This window comes from Gallinula chloropus (assembly GCF_964237585.1).
Source record: "Gallinula chloropus genome assembly, chromosome: 1".
Taxonomy (NCBI): Eukaryota; Metazoa; Chordata; class Aves; order Gruiformes; family Rallidae; genus Gallinula; species Gallinula chloropus.
Window position 1 is genome coordinate 34,463,588 of NC_140085.1, and position 12,831 is coordinate 34,476,418.

The following is a 12,831-nucleotide window of genomic DNA, read 5'->3' on the forward strand; positions in this document are numbered from 1 at the left end:
ACACAAGCCCAAGGCCCAGGACAGGCAAGATTTTTGTATCGCATACAATCGAGGACTGTCAAAAAGAAACAGCACTTTGCACCTACTTCCTTCCACCTGTAAGATCCAAATGCAGTTTCTCAGTCTTTGTATTTGTATATAATAATTTTTTTCTTCAAGTCTGATGCATTCCATCTCTTCCTCTCTTGTTGCAAATTCGTTCCTAACACATATGTAACTACTGAGAGGTGAGAAGGAACATCCAAGCAACCTATTCCAAACTGAAGCTGACAACCAGTCCGTGGATACACTGCGTATACACACGTACACATTTAATACAATGTATGCATTTCTCACTCAATCAGCATACAAAATAAAGCTTTCCACTAATTTTCTCAACGTGACAGCAGCATTTGAAGAAACCCTTACTGATCCACAACTGTATACTTCTTCACGTTCTTAAGGACAGCAATGCCCATGAAGAAACATTTTCCAAGACGAGACCTTTTTTTCCTGTAAGCTCTTTAAGTAGGAGATAAAATCCTTTATTTGATTATACACAATTTTATGCCTTTATGATATTTTAATATAAGGAAAAAATTAACTGTAATTGTGATGATGACAGATTTTTTAAACCAAAATGAAAATGGTAAATTCAGTGTTAATGAAAAATATAAACTAAGGGAACAGAAATTAATTCTGTTCATGCAGCACTGGTAATGCAAGCAAAGATGCAAAAGAACCACTTGAAGGTTTGTACCGGTAAATCAGAACTTCACTGTAGAAAGCAGATGGTGCAACTAAAGTCAGAGACCACTCAGGACTTTACAAATAATGACAGCCTTCACTCAGTAGTGACCCAGAATCTGGGCCACAAGTCAATTAATATCCAGTGACCAATTTGAATGAGGGAGGTGGCCTTTAAAGGCTAACTTATCAGCATGTGATTACATAACCCCTCCTTTTCCTTCTAGTGCCTACCCCATCCACCCTTCCAAACAGCCATTCATTCCCACATTCCTGTCTCCTCACCCAGTGCATGCATGCACCCAGCTCACTATATTCACATTCCTTCCCTTTGCAGTTCGACTACCTAGCTCAAACGGTCTTCCCCCCCCCTCACTAAAATACCACCAAACAGCTGGTCTTCCCTCTTTGGCCTATAGGTGACCAAGAAGCAGCAGGTGTCACTTGGTCCAACCAGAGGCATAGTTAGTATGTGCTTACCAGCTGGGCAGCTTGCTTCTAGGAGCATGCATGTCTACTGCTGGCCAGCAACCTTGCAGCCCCCAAGCTGCACAGCTGGATCAGCTGGTCAGGAAATGTATGTCTTCCCAATGGGAAGTCTAAAAATATATATGAAGTCTCTGAAGCCACAAGCCATAGCAAACACCTACCACCTGAACCAAAAAGCCCTGAGGAAAACACCACAGCCCTGCGAGTCACTTCCAACTGGTGAGCTTCTACAGTAGAAGACCGTACAACACACCTGTGCCAAATTTCACCTCATAAGGCAACCAGACCAACAGTCTGATGCTTGTATATTGCTGCTGTATGTTATACAGTACATCATATTTATGTTATGTCAACTTCACTGTAACTTTACATCATTATTTTCACAATATAAAAAAAGGTTTTACATTGATTTGACACTGTGAGTGCTATTAAGTTAGCAATACTATAGATCACACCATACTAGTGAAATTATCCTAAAAATGAGTAAATTATAAGTTTCTGCAAACAAGAAATAATGGCAACTGCTTTTTGTTTTCCTTCCTTAGCTGGATCACCAAGCAGCTCCCTTCCCACAAAAAAAGCAGGATTAAATTAAATTTACTCATATAAAACCTAAAACCTGTTGCTTTCATAAATGCTTTAAAAATAAAATAACCACCAAACCTTGAGTCTGCAACTTTTGCTTATACGCAAAGACCTCCTGAGGACATCTAAAGAAATGAATACTCTGTTTACACCAATTTCAACATCCTAAGTTTTGAATATATTTTTATTGACTTAACTTCTTTAGTTCCTTTCCTTGTTAAAGAAAGGCCTCTACACATCTGACCTTTGCAAGCACACAGCAGAGCTGACACAGGATGCCACCAATTTCAGCCCAGCTCTGAAGAGGGATGTGAGTCTCCCTAAGTAGATCTACAGAGAACTCCACACAGGCAAGAGACTACAAACAGAGCTCTTACAGCAGACTTACAGAAGCACCAAGTCACCATAAAACTAACAGAATATTTTCGCTTTCTACCAGACACGTAGATTTATGGACAATCATCAATTTAAACTGCATCACACACACATATCCATACAGAAATATATGCACACGTTCAGGGAAGCTGGGTGTTTGTTTAGACACATGCAGAACAGTAGATTATTTTTAAGTCACCTTTTTTCTTTGATCTTGCTCAAGAAGCACTCTCTTCAACAACTGGACTAACTCTATTTAGAATACAATTAAACTGCTTATTAGGGGAATGAAAGCTACTACAGAAAAATGGGGTTTGTGTGCTGATAATATTAAAATCTGAATACAAAAAAGTCTTGCATTCATCTATGTCAAAAACCACCTTTCTGGGAATACAACTATATTTCAGTAACAACAGCATATTGACTACAGAATATATTAATGAGACATTACTGAACACGATCAAGTAATTGTCACCAAGTATTGTGTTTTTACTTTCTAGCCATTTACTGTGATTCCATACACACTAACATAAAATGTTTTTAATAACTTCATGTTATATAAACAGAGAAGCACATAGCCTTGAAAAGATAGCAAGTTTAGCTAAGTTAGAAAGAAACAGAAGTACTCTGAAGCATTTGAAAAAATATTTACTGAAAGTATTCTAAACTGTATGGTAGTTAGGGCCCTGTATATTCCTCAAACCCAATTAAACACAACAATTCACTACAGGTGTCAGTCTTTTGCACATCAAGGTGCTTAGAAACAGTATTATTTAAACATATGTCTGTATTTCTATACCTTAAGAGTTACAAAGATGACCTTGGAAGAACAAGCAAAATGCATGCCAGAGCTGTGATGCCTGACTGGGTCTGCAGAGTACCTGAAAACACGTATTTCAGGTGTGTGAAATACCTTTTAGATATTCAGCTGGATTCTGTGAATCATGCATGCCCACAGCTGCAAAAGTGTTTTGGTTCTGGGTTGTTGTTTTTTTTTTTTCCAGGTACCATGGAATCTATTATCATTTTGCTGTAAAATTCAGTATTTTACTGTTGCTAGGCACCTGACATTTAGTGTTTTGTCCTCTTGCCCTTTTACCTGCATACACCTTTTTCTTTCCTTCAATTTTCTTTACTATTAGGAATTCATTTGATTATAGTAAATATTCCACATCCAGTCAATGAATACAGACATCAAGAGGTCAAGGAACAAAGAATTCCAGCCTGTAGTCCAAGATTGAGAAGATGATGATTAGCATAGAATAAAACCCAAAAAGACCTATGAGCTACACAGCCAGGGTAAGCAGTAACACAACAGTGAATCCCTGTCAGCCCACAAGCAAAGGAAAGGATTTCTGAATTGGTCCATATGAGTAACACCATGGAAGCCACGATAGTGAGGAAAGAATGCCTAAGAAGCACACTCAAAACCTCCTTAGAGATAACTGAGATTAATCAATTACGATGTTGAATGATGAATCAGAACTATGCGTATATATATGAGGGGGGAAAGGGTATCTCACAGTGATATAACAGATTATACTGCTATGGAATTTATTCCCATTTACCACAGAGAGACCAAGGCTCTATTATGAGGAATATTTTCTACCGACAAAGTTAAGGTTGCACATTCATACTTAAATGAGGTTGTTCCTGATTTTTTTCAGGTATTTACTGCATAACTGTAGCATTATATGAACATATATTGTTAGAAATGTGAATTTTCCTAGGTTTTCATATATGGTACTGGGGGAGAAAAGTGTCCAAGAAACAGCTCTATAATCTCCAGTGTTTCAAAGCTCTACTATTCTCCCCAAAATTACAGAGGACATATGTGAATCCTGTAATGTGGTGCTCTTTACTTGGCCATTGCCTGGATTCTACACCATTTAATCCAAGTCACATACTCCTAAGCAAAATAACCATGTAAGGAAAGAACTGTTCCTAAAACTGTTTCCACAAGTTTTCCTTTAATACAAAGGAAAAAAACCCAAACAAACCCAAAACAGAACCCCACACAGTTCTACACCTATCCTACACCATAATCACTGTTAACATATTCAGAACATACCACTTCTACCACCACAGTAAACGATTTCATTTAGCTTAATTAAGCCCCTGGGATGTATCCCAGACTAAAAGTTACCCCAACACTTTATGTCCCAGTGATAACTTATAGCATTTCTCCAAAGAACTTTAACAGAGCCACTCAAAGTTAGTCATATGATCTAGTGATTTGCAGAGCTGAGAATCTCTACACGTGGATTATCATGGAAGCATAGCAACCTTTGGACTGGGAGGCAGAGGCCAACCAGCAGACGTCACGGTGCGTAACAATGGAGAAATGCATGCAGCCATACGTATGACCCATCTAAACTTCTGCAAACAAGCATGAGAAACCCAGCTAACACTGCAGTAGGAAAGGTGGCTATGAATCAGAAAGATTACTTTGCATTAGAGGGGTTTTATGTATTTTAGGCAGCTACAGATTGACAATTAACACTGCTGATTATTCTACAAGACTACTAATCTGAACAGTTGCTCCTCCCACATCAATAAGAAAGGGAAATAGTAGGAACACAGTTCACTCTTGCAGACAAACATGCTCCAGTGCATCATTCAACAGAACTCTGCTCTATTACAATAGTATGCAATCCCTCTTGCAGCATAGCTGGCTTGCTGCGATTTATCTGGAGTTAAAATAAATGCATGCACATTCCGTTCAAAGATAGCAAAACAAGAACTAGAGAACTTGGTGTCACTACCTTGTTGCTGAAAATCTAAATCAGGTCTGCTTAGACTTGAACTCATTGCTCCAAGGAGACTGTATTTTAGATCTGATACCTAGCTCACTAATCTAGTACCTCAGGCAAAGCCTAAGCTCACTATTCTGGGTACCATCTTGCTGTTTTATTATCCTTCCTTAAGATAAGCTTCTTTCTTTCAACTGTTCCAATATTTCTCTGCTTAGGTACCCCAAGTTTATTTATTCCCCAAGGAATAAAGATTGTTCTTCCTCTCATCTATGCTATATTTTCTGCTTCTCAACACTGCAGAGGGCAAACAAGCTTATGAATAGTTTTATTTTCCTCATATATTCCTAATTTATATTCATTTTCAAATATTTAAGATATGACATAGAGGCATGAAGAGACACAATCCCTGTATTAAAGAGCTTACAGTCTCACACTTCTCTGAGATAGGTAAACAAACATCAGTATACTCACTTTATAAATATGAATAAAAATATGGCAAATGATTTAATGAAGGCCACAGACTAAATATGTATCAGACTGATAACCAGAAACAAGATCATGTGATTTGATCTCTGGCCTATACTCCATTCCCTCCATGAAGTTTGTGTTTCCTAATAATGTGGACTAGTGACAGTTACTCCAAATAGTCTTATTTAAACTGGAAGACACCACTCTGACACCCTGAACAAGCATTTTAAAACTAAGCACAGAGAAACAAACCACAAAAAAATCCATTCCCACAATTTGTTGCATACTTAGCTTTCAGTTTTCCAATTCACAGAACATAATATTATCCTAGTTTATTTTTCCAACAGTGCTCCTCAGCTATTACTGAAAGAGGTATTTTTAAAAATAGTAAATAATAGTAGCCCCCCTTTTATGCATGGTTTAACTAATGCTCAGTAAGAAGAAATTTCCCTGTCAGAACTGGATTCTAGCATTTTTATTTTTTTTTCCATTCCTCTGACATGATCTCTCAAGGTAACAATCTGAACCTCTGTGTACCTCTAGTACCTCACCTGTAAAACTTAACAAATTATAGTCCTCAATTCCACTACTCAGGAAGTGTGGAAGGGGTTAAAAAAGGAGGGGGGGGGAGAAAAAAGTATGAAAGCCTTATCTATGGAGGCTTAACTGCAAATAAACAAGGTAATTAAAGCCTATTAGCTCTAAAATAAATAAATAAATAAAAAGTCTGAAACTCCTTTTCTTAGCCCAGGCTTATTCCACTTCACAAGGAAAGAAGCAATATCCTTGCATTTCATATGCATTCTTGATCTTCTTGTAATTTGCTTATTGTTTATTCAAACCTAAGACATTTCCACAGCTATTAATTAATAATTTTAAGGCATAAATTAATTTTGATACTGTTTCAGTTGAAGATTAGAAAATGGTCTTAACATATAAAGTCTCCACCAATTATTAAAAGACTCAGTAAGTCCAGAAAGTCACTATGGTTATTATAGCACTGCCAGAAACTTGCTCTTTGTAGGTTATTAGTTCTGACATCTGTCTAGATAAGATTTCAAGTTAAACAATCAGAATTCTGTATTAAAACTGAAGAACAACATTCACCCCTCCCCAAATAAACCAATATATTTCAGCTTAGCAGCAGTGATTCAGGTCATTTCTAACAAAAAGCTTGCAGAAAAATAATCAGGAGGAGAAAATTCACCACACTAATTTTTCAGCAGTGAAGAGCTTACTCTCTGAAGGAAAAGCTCAGAAACTCTCAGAGAGGCCAAACTCATCTGCATAGTGACTAGCATCACAACATAACCCTATGAAAGAGCAATTTTAAGGTAGTTGTGTTTCCTTTCACCTGCTTCTTGTTTTCCTCAGAAGACACCTAATGCCAACTTTGTATCATGAAAGTTCTATTTTCTTTTGAGCAGATTCCCAGCAACTCTGCCAAAATCCATCCAAATAAATAACTCCTATTGAGAGACATTCTAAGATTTTAACAACCAACATATTTATTTCCCCCAAATCAAGCTTGAACAGTAACTAGTCTCGATTGTGAATAGGTTGACTGTACGATTACAGTGCAACTAAAACAAAACTCCCCCTCCAACTATGTAAAATATTCACCTCAGACTTAAAAGCAAGGCCTCAGACATGTGACTGGAACACACATTACAATTCTTGAGAGGGTAAAAATAATTTTTAAAAGAAATAATAAAAATGCCATCCATGTATTTGTTTCCTGCCTCCCCAATGACTGCAGGACTTGCGACAAATCTCAGTGTAACAGATTCCACAGGTGAATTCTGTAGTGTTGCAACAAAAGTCTGTAGCTATGCAAGATGAAAAACTCATTACAGTGTTATTCAAGGATGGACAGAACCTGAAAGGTCATCTGGTCCATTTCTCTGCCAGTCCTGGCTCGTTACCTATTGCACATCCATTAAGTGTCCTGACCAGGCTAGTTCTGGATGACCCAAGGTCTGCATTTCCCCCCATCTCTGCCTGACATACTATTCAGAAGATACACAAGTATATCTTGGGGGGTTTTGTGCTGCTATCTGCCCTAATTTTTCTCCTGCCGTATCATTGTAACTTATACCTTAACACAGCCTTATTTTATTTAAAATTCATCTCCCTTTTAAGTATTTAGGCCCTCCAAAATGCCTGTCAGATAGCATTTCCCCTTCTCACCCAAAATGTTCATTTAGCCAAGCAAAATATTTATTTCTCAAATCTTTTTTTAAAGTCAATTAGTCCCTTCAGCCTTCTTAACATTTTGTTGCTCTTCTCTAAGCTTCTGTTAATTTGCCCCACCTGTTGCCAAGGCTCAGAAAGTAAAGCAGTACTCCAAATACAGCCACACAATCACAGCCAGTCACCCTGCCCTGCCCACCCCCCCCCCCTCAAAAAAAACCCAAAACAACCCACTTGTTCAATGTCTCTGTGGATGCAACCTAAACTTGTTCTGATTTTTAAAGTCTACATATCATATTGCAAATCGGGGCCTGTTCTTCCTGTCAGAAACATGCACAAATCCCTTTCATATGAAAGGGAGTTGGGTGCACACAACTGACAGGATTATCAGGCCCATGATATCACTCCTATCCCTTTTTCAGCAATACTGCTTTCCAGGTTATTCCCTCACAGTGAATACCTGTTTTGGATTACTGTCCCTCAACTGTTTTAGCTTGCATTTTGCAAACTAAATCTCGTTTGTATTTTCCAACAATGTGCCTAATTTCTTTCAAGTACCTTTCATTTTTTGCCCTGACTTGTGTTTAACTCTTCCCACCGCCACTGTCTGCTAATGTTGCAAGTCTATATTCACCTTTCCCTACAGTAAATCAATCCAGACACTAAATATACCTAAAAAAATCTAAACTCATATTACTATGTTCGTATGTAAGCACTGATGCTGTCACTCTCTTAGCACCTGAAACTGCTGTGACTCACTAGATCTATTCTTTATAATTTGTTCTATTTGTTTATGGTCCTTCACCCAATTTCTCATTAAGATGACTATCCGTATACATAAATAATCTGTTCATGAGAGATTCTGAGATGTATTGGAGTTTTAGAAAATATGTAAAATATTACTACAGCTACAACTTCATCCACTGGGGCCTTGAACCTGCAATCAGATCTGGCAAGCAAGCCAGTCCTGTACTTCTCCATACTCACTGATCTATGTGCAGATGCTGTTGCAGTATCAGATCCTAATTTTAAACACTGAGCAAGAATAACAAAGGAAACTCTCTTCAAGTAATTTTGCTTGGAAAATTCCAGGCTGCTGATTATTGTTTTCCTAATATTTCTGCCATTATTTTACTAGGAATGGAATCCCTTAAAATTTATCTAGTTCTTCAGCTTTTTTTTTTAATTACAGAAATTAGTACTATTATTCAATTTCTTAGTGGCATCTTGGAGATCAAACGACTTATAAATATCTTCACATCTTTCAAGAACACCCTCTATTTTTTGTAATTATTTCCTATGGTCCTGATTTTTAACTGCTCACGCTTTTTCATCTTACTATATATGCTGAATTTCAGGAAAATCAGCACAATGGCTTTTCTTTATAATACCTTTAAGCAACTTCTTATTTATGAACCTCTTTCCTCTCTACTTGACTTCCCCTTACCTCCTCAATGCTTATTTACAACAGCAAATTCTTATTCACCTTTAACTAGCATTACCTCCTTTCTGCTGCCTTTACCAGAAGCTTACAATACACACCTGCTTCCCACCTTTCAGAAATTCCCTGTAGAACTGAGAGTTAAACTTATTTTACCTGACACTTAGTCCTTACACGTAATTTCTCTTAATGCAGATATAAATACCTTTCAAAAGCAAACTAATTATTAATTCACTTAGGCATACTTCATTTGCACATTTAGTTTACAAGGTCTGTCACTCCCCAAGAATAGATGAAGACCCACAACAGAAATAAATGTATCGCTTGCACTCACATGAAAACCAACAGGACCTTATGCTAACATGTGAGGTCACATCAGCCCAATTCTTTGCAGGACTGTAACCTAATCAACCATTAACATAGAAATCAGGCTATATTTCACGTTAGCTTTCTTTTCACCTACTGTATGTTTACCAACTAACAAAAACGTAGAAGCATGCCCGCATTACTGATGTTTACATTTATTACCCCATATTAAAATATTTTCATTAACATTATAAAATAATCTTTAGAGAAGCATTTAGAAATGCTTTACTAATTCACCTCAATTGAGATGAAACATCTAATTTGCACTACATCCAAGGGAATTACACTCTCTGATGCTGTAGAGACTTACAGAACTACATTAACAAGTATAGCCTATCAATGGTTATCGGCACTGTGGCTTTTGACTGCTCACTAAGAACCACAGTGCATAAATTACTTCACCTGTCAGGCAGCTCAAAGCAACACAGGCACAAAGTTTGAGTAGTTCAGACTTTCCCTGTTATAAAATAACTTTTTCCATTGCGAGAAAAGAGAGGGCAGTGCAAGGGAGAAAGGGAATATTTGAATATATGATAGACAAGCCTATCATAAAGCCTATCAGAATTCTATCAGAAGTTTAAACAATTCATGTATTTAATAAAGCCTAATATGCACTCCCAAAGACACCCAGCAGAGTTCTACAACAGTCAAAATGAAGAAGTTGTTCAAACAAGAGATGCACCTCACAACCATCCAGAAAAAATGTAACCCAACGATCATTTAGTTTATCAAGCCAATGGCACTACTAACATCACACAAACAATTCAACTTTCTAAATTATTTACATAGTAATTTCAAGTCAAAATGACAGCATTATTAGAGGTAACACAGCAAAATGAGCAAGTGGTCCATGTAGCTTCAGATCTTATCTCAGTGAACACAGTATGCCAGATGTTTCATAGAAAAAAAAAAAACAACTTTCATCACAAACCACCACAAATCCAAATCTGCAAATATATGCATGGAGGTGCACACCTCTGAGTCCTTCTGAATTCAACAGGGTTGAATCTGGCATGCAGATCCCTCACTTCACAGGACACACAACATAAGATTGGATGAAAATTTATATAGAAGTTGATAGGTCTCAATCTGTTTGGCTTCGTTTGCAAAGTCATTACAAGAGTGAGGCCAAGATTATAGTCACACTTGAGACTCAAGAGGAACAGTTTTTTTCCAAGGCTAATTGCTCAGCAGTTCATGAAAATCTAGCCCTGTAAGAAACCTCAGGTTATGTTCTTCAACAGAGATAAGCAAGGCCCTTTTTACAAATTTATCATTAGAGCATTTTTTCTGTCCCTATAACCAAGTCTCCCCCATAGCCCTTCTAAGTTGAAGGTAAACAAACATTAACCCAGCAGAGATAGGTGTGTATATACAGCCTTAACACTGCACATGTGAGGAGGTGAACTCAGCTGGCAAACATGTTAACATCAAACTTAGATTATGTGAGAAGCAACAGTGAGTAAAGCAGTAATTTAGAAAATCCAAAGCCAAAAAACCTGAATCAACCACTAAAAACCAATTCACTCCAAAGCCAACAACCTTGACAGTTTATTTCAGGATGGTCTAAGTAAATCACAGATATTATGATAAAGTATTTTAAAATATTATTAATCTTAACTGTTTATCAACTTTTTTTCCCTAAATCCCAAATAAATGAAAAGCCTTTCACTCATTTCTATATAGTAATTTATACATATTTTCAGCAGCTGTATTTTAAATAATGTCAATAGCAGCATGCTAATAATGAAAATAACTTTTGGATGCCTGATTGTAAATGAAAAAGTAGCATCTTATTAAAAATTAATAGTCATTAGAAGGTTAAATTAACATTAATTGTGTTAACTGTCACAGCATATAAATGCTTTCAAAATACAGACGTAAACACAAATGACACACAACCTTCTACTACAAAAAGTTAGGCCATTCAAACATTTTTAAAGTATGGAAATAAAAAGGAAAGCATAAAACCAAAAAACTTTAATTTTGCAAATTATGTAAAATTTAGTCAACAGACTACATATTTCAACACAAAAACTCAAAAGCAAAAAAACTACTGCCTATAATCCAGTAAGTCTTCACCAACACCATCAAAATACAATGTAGTAGAGAAGGAAAAAAATTGAAAACAAAAAAATAACCCCAAAAAGCCTTCCCACCCCCAAAAAAAAACCCCAACACAAAAACAGAGGAGGACATTCTAAAGTGAGCATTCCACTTCATTCCTAGGCCTGCTAGCAATCATAAACTTTGCTAAAGCTGTTAACAATAGTAATTTCTTTTCTTAGTCTGGATCTTAAAGCAATCATATGTCACCACCAAAAAAAGAAAAATTCAGTAACTACAGATATCTGACTAAGGTTTTCCAGACATCATTGTAACTCAATAACTGCTCCACTGTGCTATGAACTCTACAGCTTCAAGCTGGAAGTCAATCTAGGACAACCAATAGAAAGTGCACCTGTACAATTACTGCATTTCCTAATTCAGAAGGCCAAACTAGAGACAGATAAAGCTTGTGTGTACTCAGATCACCAAAACCTAAGTCCAAAAGCCCATACATCTTTTGTACATATTGCACATGTATATTATCATTAATTGCAATGAAAAATACTGTTTATACAATTCAGAAACAGAAAATTACATTCCTTAACTGATCTTCATAAAACTTTATTCTAAATGAAATGTAATCATCTAAATATAGCATCCAAACCACTACATCTGCAATAATTTACAAACCTTTCACACAAAGAGTAATCACCAAAAGTTAATAAAAATAAATTTTTTAAAGTCATCTGGTAACTGAACAGTACCACACATAGTAATTTAAAATATTCAACATGAACTCCTTGCTACATTAAAAAATAATCTGCATCACAAAAGAATAACCCGTGTTGTTTCAAGTACTGTAACCTTATTTTTAAAAAATGCAGAAATCTACAAATTCTCAAGTAATAGAAATAATTATTTAGCTCTTTGTACTCTAAAATAAAAAATAAGGTATGCTGCTAGTAATTGGTAACAATGTAATTTATCCAAAGCAGTCTACCTTGCTGCAGATGCATTTTCATTCAAAGCCTGACCCCACTGAGCAGTAAACAAGTTTACATATATCAACAAATTTCAGTGCTCCAAAAATTAAGCTAAGTTTCTGTAACCACCATAGCATGATCTCTTACTAACAGTCCTTTAGTACCGTAATTCTGAATCAATAAAAATGGCACTGACACACACTGTTTATATACTTGGGATCTCTTCAAAGTTTAAGGCTTGCAGATGTAAAATATATAAAAAAAATACCTACAGAGCACAATTACCTTTAAGTGATCACTGCACCAGAGCAGTAAGGAATTACAATTTCTTTCTGGTTTATATTACAGCATTTTTAAAGAGCAGGGGTATTTTTATTATTGCACACACTGAAAACCAAAT

The 12,831-nt window shown here is 36.3% G+C and overlaps 1 protein-coding gene across 1 annotated transcript in view; it reads right to left on the reverse strand.

Annotated features, from left to right (window-relative positions):
* Window positions 1-12,831, reverse strand: part of ARID2 (AT-rich interaction domain 2) — a gene marked incomplete at its 5' end in the record, with an annotated part of 99,270 nt that overhangs the window by 84,788 nt on the left and 1,651 nt on the right. The gene's annotated exons all lie outside the window — the stretch shown is intronic.